This window comes from Sturnira hondurensis, unplaced genomic scaffold (genome assembly GCF_014824575.4).
Source record: "Sturnira hondurensis isolate 20B ecotype Veracruz unplaced genomic scaffold, ASM1482457v3 Scaffold0008196, whole genome shotgun sequence".
Classification (NCBI taxonomy): Eukaryota; Metazoa; Chordata; class Mammalia; order Chiroptera; family Phyllostomidae; genus Sturnira; species Sturnira hondurensis.
In genome coordinates, this window is record NW_028080827.1 from 21,606,194 (window position 1) to 21,616,203 (window position 10,010).

The window sequence follows — 10,010 nt, forward strand, 5'->3', positions numbered from 1 at the left end:
ACCAAATAAATGCAGCCACATGAGTGGCCCCAGCCAACAGGACTATCCCCACTCTACCTTCAGAATTTGGAGAAATAATAAATTGCTATTTTTTAATGAGCAAAACCTTAAATATTTCTTCAAAGAAGATATACATATAGCCAATAAGTACATGAAAATATGCTCAACATTACTAATCATTAAGGAAATCAAAACCATGATGAAATATTGCTTCATAAACCCTTGGGTGGCTATTAGAAAGAAAAAGAAAAAAAGAAAAACAAACAAACAAAACTACCAGAAAATAATAAGAATTGTCAAAGATGTGGAGAAATTGGAACTCTTGTACATTGCTGATGAAAATGTAGAATGGTGCAGCTATTGTGGAAAACAGGTTAGTGCTTCCTCACAAAGTTAAACATAAGATTATCATATGACCCAGAAATTTCTCCTAAAGGAATTGAAAACATGTCCTATTCTTATAGCTCTGGGAGGGACTGAAAATCCAGAGCTCACCAGAGGCTGAGAAACCAGCTTCTTACCACTGCGTTGGCCATCAGCACTGCTACCACAGTTGCTGACAAGAAACGTGGTCTTAGGCCTCCAGGAGAGCGCTTTCTGTGGGATGGGATCTCTTTCTTAGTGGTTTGCCTTCTAGGTGTCAGTGGCGCTGATAAGGAGACCTCCCTCTCTTAGAACCAGAGATTGTGTTGCATAATTCTGCCTGTTTGAAATCTATTAAGTCTTAAGTCCAATACAACATCATGTAGCACTGATATGAATAAAAGGACTTAGCCAGGTCTGTCTGGAAAATGCCCAGTCATTGTTAATATAATGAGACTGGTTTGTGCAACATCAATGCAACCTGGCAGCCAAGGAGAGTGGAGTGTAATACACATGCATGAACAATAATGACTTCATTGTACTAGTCAGGGGGCAGTAGATGCCATTGAGTGTGCATGTGTACTATGTAGCCACTACATTCAAAATGACTGAGTGAGTAGAGCAACAAATCTGCATCAGATTTTCTGTTAAGCTTGAACATTCGTCCGTGGAAACTATGTGGCTGATACAGAAGTTCACAGCTGTGGACAGCTGGTGATTGGCAGCTTCATCATGACAATGCACTCATGCATACATCATGCCTCATGCAGAGTTTTTTGGTCAAACATCAAATCACCGAGGTCACTCATCCTCCTTACAGCCCAGATTTGGTGCCCTGAAACTTAATGGCTTTTCCCAAAACTAAAATCACCTTTGAAAAGGAAGAGATTTCAGACCATCAGTGAGACTCAGGAAAATATGACAGGGCAGCTGATAGTGATTGGGAGAACTGTGTGAGGTCCCAAGGTGCCTACTTTGAGGGGGACTGAGGTGTCATTGCCCTATGTACAATGTTTCTTCTATCTTGTATCTTCTTCAATAAATGTTTCTATTTGTCATAGTACATTGTTGGACATTCTCTGGGAAGACCCTTGTATGTGATTAGAATTACTTAAAAGTTGGTGAAAGAATTCTGAATTTAGGGACTTCTGGTCAAAATGGAGGTATAGATAAATACACTTTGCCTCCTTACACAACAAAAAGAAGGATGACTACTAATCTCAAAACAAAAAACACCCAGAACTGCCAGAAACTTGAATCATATGGAAGTCCAACAGTCAAAGATTTAAAGAACCTACATTCATCCAGACAGGTAGGAGGGGCAGAGATGGGGAGCTTGGGCAGAGAGGACAAGGTGTGGTGCTGGTATGGTGGTGGCATGGAGGTGGCAGTGGCCAGCAGAACAAAGGGTGCCACATTCATGTGTGATGGATAAAAATTGGGAGGGATACCTGGGGAGCAAGTGATCCCAGCCCCAGACCATATTGTGCAGCCAAGATTTCCAGTGCTGGAAAAATAAAGCCTCATAACTTATGGCTGTAAAAACTAGTGGGGATGAGGGCAGCAGGAGAAAATGCTGCTCTCTCAGAAGAGTTCATTTGAAGGGTCCTCATGGTCCTAGAATGTATGCAAACCCACCTACTCTGGGAACCATAACTAGGGCAAAAGCTAGAGGGATGCCAGTTGTGTATGGGAAGTGGGTAAAGTGACTGGAAATGAAGCAATTGTCTTGCAAGCCTCCAGCAGCTAGGCAGTGGCATTGTCCCTTTTTTGACCCCTCCCCCATATATAGAGCCACGAAGCAGTGAAGCAGGTTGCCCTGCCCTGGCAATTAGCTAAGGCTCCACCCCATACAATGTAACAGGTATGCCAAGACAGGGAGTCAAAGTAGATCTACCTAATACACAGAAACAAACATGATAAGGCTGCCAAATTGGGGAGATGAAAAATTATGGCTCAAAAGAAAAACAGAACAATCCCAGAAAAGGAACTAAACAAAACAGAGATAGCCAACCTGTCAGATGCAGAGTTTGAAACACTGGTAATCAGGATGCTCATAGAAATCACTGAGTATGGCAAAAGCATAAGGGAGGAAGTGAAGGTTACACTAAGAGCAATCAAGAAAAATCCACAGGGAATTAACAGTGAAGGGAAGGAAGTTGGGGTTCAGATCAATGATTTGGAACATAAGGAAGAAATAAACATTCAACCAGAATAAAATGAAGAAACAAGAATTCAAAAACATGAGGAGAGAATAAGAAGACTCTGGGACATCTCCAAAAGTGCCAACATCTGAATCATAGGTATGCCAGAGGGAGAAAAGGAAGAGGAAGAAACCAAAAACTTTAAAAAAATAATTAAAGAAAATCTTAATTTGGCCAAGGAAATGGACATACAAGTGAATGAAGCACAGAGAATCTCAAACAAGTTGGACCCAAAGAGGACCACACCAAGACACATCATAATTAAAATGCCAAAGGTTAAAGACAAGGAGAGAATCTTAAAAGCAGCAAGAGAAAAGCAGACAGTTACCTACAAAAGAGTTCCCATAAGACTATCAGCTGATTTCTCAACAGAAATTTTGTAGGCAAGAAGAAGCTGGCAAGAAGTGTTCAAAGTCATGAAAGGCAATGACCTACAACTAAGATTACTCTCTCCAGCAAACTTATCATTTAGAATGAAAGGACAGATAAAGTGCTTCCCAGACAAGGTAAAGCTAAAGGAGTTCATCATCACTAAGCTCTTATTATATGAATTGTTAAAGCAACTTATTTAAGAAAAAGATCAAAACTCTGAACAGTAAAATAACAACAAACTTGCAACTCTCAACAACTGAATCTAAAAAACAAAAACAAACTAAGCAAACAACTATGGAACAGGAACAGAATCATAGATATGGAGATCACTTGGAGGGTTATCAGTAGGGAGAGGGAAGAAGGAGAATGGGGCAAAACGTGCAAGGATTAAGAAGTATAATTTGTAGGTACAAAATAGTCAGGGAGATGTTGAGAATAGTATGGGAAATGGAGGAACATGTGTAAAGGACTCATGGACATAGACAGTGGGGTAGGGGGAGGATTGAAGGTGGGAGGTGCTGGTGGGTAGGGCAGGGAGAGTAATGGGGAAAATGGGGACAATTGTAATTGAGTAACAATAAAAAAGAGAATAGTATAGCAAATAGAAAAGCCAAAGAACGTATGTGCATGACTCATGGACATGAACTAAGAGGGGGATTGTTGGAGGGAAGGGAGTACTGGGCAAATCGGGGCAAAGGAAGAAACATTGAGACGACCCTAACAGCATAATCAATAAAATATACTTAAAAAAATCAACGAACGAATGCATGAATAAGTGGAACAATAAATTGCTGTTTCTCTTTCTTTCAAGAAAAGAAAGAATTCTGAATTGGAAGGTGGAAAATCAACACTGAACTATAGTGCCATTCCAGTCGCTGAGATTATCTACCAGTTCTACCTCTCCGACTCCAGCATGCTGCCTGGTATCCAAATGAAATGTTGCGTCCCCACAGAGTGCTGTGAACATCAGGCAGCGTAATAAGAATTTACTCTGTATGTGAGCCCCAGACACCCACTAAGGTCATCACATTGCCAGAAGCAGAAGAGGAAAGTCTAATGTTCAAACAAAGGAAGGGTATACACCACATGTCTAGGAGAGACAGCAGTTGTATTTGACTTTGGACCATTAGCCGCAGTCCCCAAAAACATATTTGGATGAAAAGGGCAAAGATTAAGTTGTGTATACCCACTGCACAACCTATGTGAGAATGGGGGAACTTTTCTTACATACATTAGTGTGTTATACAGCCCTGGGAATATCAGGGAACTGTGAGGTCCACTGCCCATGCATCCTGCAGCTGAAGATAACTATGGTTACAATGCTTGCGGTGTACTCTGCTTACCCTATGTGTCCAGCTTCTTCCTGACTGCTGCTCAATCAGGAATGCTGCGTTGCTGGGTTGGGCTGCAAGGGGAAGAAGAAGATGGCCAATCATCAGAAAAGTCCTGGGGTTGCAGGGCCGACTTCATTCCTTCTCTGCCTGTGTTGGAGTGTGCTGAGTTGGAGCTTGCCCTGAAACTGGCATTTCTAGAGGATGATCCCTCTTTGACTCTGACTTTTCTCGTCGGGTCAGCCTTCACAGAAATCCGAAGTGTCCCTCAAGATATAACTGGACTCAGGAAGCTGGTGTACATAGGTTTGGGCTAACTTGGATTTACAAACTTCCAAAATGTCTTGGATGAGATAAAGAAGATAAGGATAGTCTGGGAACTTGCTACTGGACAGAAATGCTCTGTGGAACACGTCCTTTGTACGAAGCACTGCCATGCAGGCAGCCAGCTCCAATTCAAAGGTTTTGAGCCAGCGATGATTTGCACCACCAGTACCTGCAAATGCCTCCTAAAACCCTTATTAAGCACAGTACATACAGCATTTCCTCCCCTGCTTCATACCCAAGAAAATGTTGAATTGGTAGAGCATTCCTTCTAAATTCTGGCTAAAACCCCAATTCCTTTGAAAAACACATTAGGAGCACTTTGCAACATACTGTTGAAAATCTAGCACTTTATGTCACCAAAGACACTGAAATACAGAACGTGCTGACAGGGTCCAGAGGGGAGAGGGGAGAGAATCACAGGGGAAAAGGGGAAGGACTCACATGAACAAGTATAAAGGACACATGGACAATAACTAAGGTGGGGGGCGGAAATGGGAGGGAGGTGGGGAGCACTGGGGGGCAGGGCTGGGAATACAAGACAGAAAACTGTACTTGAGCAAGAATTAAATAAAAGAAAGGTTGTTTTCTCTTTTAAAAAATCTAGCATTTTAAAAATCATCTGAAAAAGATATGGCTCCCAAAAAGTGTCTTCATCTCAACAGCAGAGCCATCCAGGTGTCCAGAGAACAGTACATTCTTAAATAGGAAATGGCAAAGGAGATGACTCAGTGGAAGGTCACATTATTACGTGACCCCAAAAAGAAAAAACTAGAAGATCTATGAGAAATGGTTGAGTGCTTAGCTGACAAATATGAGGAAGCCAAGAAAAAAAAACTATATCATGAACAGGATGAATAGAGTACTTCACAGTTTTTATTCTCAGCTCCCAGATCTTTCTGACAGTGAGAGAGAAATGAGGAAACAATTACGGCTAATACCTGAGCAATTTGGACTTTCAGGCTCTGCCATCAAACAGGTTATTATGAAAAAAAACTATTAGCAGCAAAAGGTGGAAAAGGTACTGGGTCCTCAAACACCCACGACTCCTCTCAGCACCTGGGTACCAAGGTACTTTCAGTCCATCCTGAAGGCAGAGGGTGAACACATAGGAGAAATGCTGAAGCAAATTAATGATATCCGAAGTTGTGTGAAGTTCTGACACCACCAGGAACACAGTCATACCTGAAGTGAAGCAAGTGAGGGCTTAAATTCATCTTGTAAAACAAACAGGTAGCATTATTTAATTTATAAAGAGGCATTTGGATTTAAAAAATTGAAAACAAAAAAATTAAAAACAGGGACTGAAATAGATACTTATACACCAATGTTCATAGTGGCATTATTCACAATAGCCAAAAAGGTAGGAATAACCCAGTGGTCTCACCAACAGATGAGGAGATAAACAAAATCTTGTGTGTGTGCATGTATATTATTTAGCTATAAAAAGGAATAAAATTCTAATACATGCTATGACATAGATAAACCCTGAAAAATCATGTTAAGTGAAATAAGCCAAACATGAAAGGACAAATATTTTGTGGTTCCATTTATACGAGGTGCCCAGAAGGTTGAACAGAGGTTGCCAGGAGTTTGGGGGAGTCACCGCTTAACAGGTACAGGATTTCTGTGTGAGATCAGGATAGTGGTGGTGGTGACACAAATGGCGAATGCACTTAATGGCATAGAATTGTGTACTTAAAATGGTTAGTTAAAGTGGTAAATTTCATATGATGTGTATTTTCCCACAGTACAAAAACATTCTAAAAAACATGCACATGCTGCAGTCTTGCCTGAAGTCCCATGGACCCGCGCAGGGTGAGGACTGCGCCTGCGCAGCTGCACCCACCGCAGGTTTTTCAAACCGGAATCTTTCGCTGTTCCTGAGTGCCGTTTGCTCAGGAACAGCTTCAGCTGCTCCAAACTTCGTGGCAGTTTAGATGCACAATGGAACCAGTGGAACCACACACAGGAAACTCTGCGGCTTGAATGAAGAAGGATGGAGGAGAGCAGTGTGGGAGAAGAACATGAAAATGATTGATCAGCACAGCAAGCAATTCAATCTAGGGAAACAGAGCTTCCCCATGGCAGCAAATGTCTTTGGTGACACGACCAGTGGAAGAATTCAGGCAGGTGATGAAACGTCTTCAAAACCAAAAGCAGCCCTGGCTGGTGTGGCTCAGTGGATTGAGTGCGGCCTGTGAATCAAAGTGTCGCTGGTTTGATTCCCAATCAGGGCACACACCTGGGTTGTGGGCCAGGTCCCCAGTAGGGCAACCACACACTGATGTTTCTCTCCCTCTCTACCTTCTTCCTTTCCCCTCTGTCTAAAAATAAATAAATAAAATCTTTTAAAAAAATCACAAGAAGCTGAAATTCCCCTGACCATGGACTGGAGAGAGGAAATCTATGTAATTCCTGTGAAGGGTCAGAGCTACTGTGATTTTGGGGCTTTTAGTGCATCCAGTGCTCCTGAAAGACACGTATTCCAGAAAACTGTCCAACTTATTTCACTGAGCGAGTGGAACCTTGTGGACGGCTCTCAGTCTTAAGGCAACGAGGTCTGCAGTGGTGGCTGAATGAATAAGGTCTTCCTCTGCGTTAAGTCCTGCCAGGCCTGGACTCCAAGGAATCCTATCCATATCATGCAAAGGTTGGATCCTGCAAAAACAAGCCTGACAATTCTGTTGCCAATGACAGTGGCTTCATTGACATTCATCAGCAACAGCCGTCCCTCATGAAGACTGTGAGGCCCATCTCCGTTGCTATACAGGCAGGCCATGGCAGCTCCAGGTTCTATGAACAAGGCATTTATTATGGTCCACACTGCAGCAGCGAAGACCCAGATCATGGTGTTCTGGTGGTTTGCTATCGCTTTAAAGGGGCAGTATAAACTAACAATAAACACGGGATTGTCAGGGGCAGCTGGAGTACAGCTTGGGGCGAGAATGGCTACGTGAAGATGGCTGAAGACTGGAACGACCACTGTGGAACCACCACCCAGGGCAGCTATGCTACTGTGTAAAACGCTGGTGACAAAGAAAGATTTCATTGAAAGCAGGATAACCAGAGGAGGAATTTTGTGTTAAAACTGACCACATTTTAGTTCGATCGGTAGCAAGAGCAGAGTGGACCCTCAGAGAGCCCTGAGCAGCCCCAGGGCCGCCAGCCTGGTTACTACCACACCTCGGAGGAGCTGCGGCTGCTGCAACGGACCCCAGTCACCATCACTGCAACCATGAGCAGTGAGGCCGAGACTCAGCAGCCGCCTGCACCCCCTCCCTGCCCCTCAGAGCCCCACCCTCAGCACTGCGGATGCCAAGCCCGGTACCCTGCGCAGCAGTGCAGGGAGCAGCAACGGGCAGCCTCACATTGGCAGGACGAGAAGATCGTTGCAACGAAGATTTTGGGAACACTAAAACGGTTCAATGTAAGTAACAGATACAGTTTCATCAACAGGAATGACACCAAGGAAGATGTATTTGTCCACCAGACTGCCACACAGAAGAATAACCCCAGGAAGAACCTTCGCGGGATAGGGGCTGAACAGACTGTGCAGTTTGATGCTGTTGAAGGAGAAAAGGGCGCGGAGGCAGCAAATGTTACGGGCCTTGGTGGAGTTCCGGTGGATTCCAGTGGATTCCAGTGCAAGGCGGTAAATGTGCAGCAGATCGTAACCATTATAGACGCTATCCACGTTGCAGGGGTCCTCCACGCAATTACCAGCAGAATTACCAGAAGAGTGAGAGTGGGGGAGTGAGGCATCAGAGAGTGCTCCTGAAGGCCAGGCCCAAGGGCGCTGGCCCTACCGCAGGTGACAGTTCCCACCTTACTTCATGCAGAGACCTATGGGCTTGACCACGACATTCCAGCCCTCCTGTGCAGGGAGAAGTGATGGAGGTGCTGATAATCAGGGTGTGGGAGAACAAGGTAGACAGTGAAACAGAATACGTATCGGGCCTACAGACCACATTTCGCAGGGACCCTCCTCGCCAAAGACAGCCTAGAGAGGACTGCAATGAAGAAGGTAAGGAAATCAAGGACTGAGACCAAAGGTCAGCAGCCACCTCAACGGTAACTTCAAATACTGATGGGGACGCCCAGAAAACCCTAAACCACAAGATGGCAAAGAGACAAAAGCAGCGGATCCACCGGCTGAGAACTTGTCTGCTGTGGAGGTTGAACAGGGTGGGGCTGAATAGATGTGGCTTACTGGCTCTACCATCATCCGGTTTAGTCATCCAACAAGAAGGAAGGAATATGAAATTCCAGCAATAAGAAGTGAACAAAAAATTGGAGGTGAAGACCTTCAGTGCTTGCTTTTTGCCTGTTGACCAGATGAGTAGAACTATCTACATTTTCTATACAGCATGGGGTTTTTATTATTTTTATTTAAAGACATCTCTTTTTGGTAATGACAAATGTGGTGGGGTTTTTTGTTGTTGTTATTTTTATTTGTTTTTAAATAAGCCTGGGTTTTTCTCGATGCACCTTTAGAGTTTTTTTTAATTGTTTCATATCTGGTCAAGTTGAGATTTTTAAGAACTTAATTTTGAATTTGTAGTAAAAGTTTACAACTTGATTTTTTCCCAAAAAAGTCAACAAACTGCAAGCACCTGTTAATAAAGATCTTAAATAATTGTAAAACAACACAGAACGAAAACTGGCCACATTTTACTGCATGGAATAAAACACTTGAATCTTGAAGATCCAAGTTGTGATTTGAATTTGGTGATGTTTTGCACTGGTAAAATGTTACCACCTCTTTAATTACTGCTGTGAACAGCTTTGTATGACTGACTTGACTAATACTTTTGAAGTTTTATGTTTTAAAAGTGTGTATAAAGTTTAACCTTTAAAAATAAAACTTAATTTTGTATGCAACAAAAAGAAGTACATGTACCCCAGTCTTGAAGAGGCTAATTCACTGATGCAGTAAATATAGATTGGGGACCTGGAATTGGTATTTTTTAAAGGCCTTCCTGTCTTTCTCAGGCATGGCTAGGTTTGAAAACCGAGGATTTAATATCTGCCAGTTCTTTTTAAGGGAACTGGTGCCCGTCTGTGAGGAAATGCTCACCAATCCATGTGAAATACATGTGTATTTTTGTAGATCTAAGTGTATGAAACTTATAAAGTGCTGTTTTTAAAGTCTGAGATCATGTGACCACTCATGGTAAGGTGCCCACTCATTTAAGTGATGATGACAATCATTCAGGTTGCTCTTTATTTTTATTTTTATTATTTTTTTCAGGGGAGAGCATGAACACAGCCCCCCCATGACTACAAGTTATGCAGTCGAGTTTCCCACATTTGGGGACATCACGGGGGTCAGCACAGCCGGAGCGCAGTGGGTGAGCCTGGCCCTGGGAAAACCACTGCTGTGACCACAGCATCTCCCCTGCCAGATAAGTGT

The 10,010-nt window shown here is 43.1% G+C and overlaps 1 non-coding gene and 3 pseudogenes across 1 annotated transcript; 3 read left to right on the plus strand and 1 right to left on the minus strand.

The window, feature by feature from the left end:
* Positions 1 to 1,520: 1,520 nt before the first annotated feature.
* LOC118992496 (nuclear pore complex protein Nup88-like) lies at positions 1,521 to 5,756 on the plus strand (annotated as a pseudogene).
* A 610-nt stretch (positions 5,757 to 6,366) lies between these two features.
* Positions 6,367 to 7,619, plus strand: LOC118992497 (procathepsin L-like; annotated as a pseudogene).
* A 213-nt stretch (positions 7,620 to 7,832) lies between these two features.
* On the plus strand, positions 7,833 to 8,796 carry LOC118992533 (Y-box-binding protein 1-like; annotated as a pseudogene).
* Positions 8,797 to 9,845: 1,049 nt separating this feature from the next.
* LOC118992671 (U1 spliceosomal RNA) lies at positions 9,846 to 10,010 on the minus strand. The gene has a single exon (XR_005067689.1). It is a non-coding gene; the product is annotated as a U1 spliceosomal RNA (small nuclear RNA).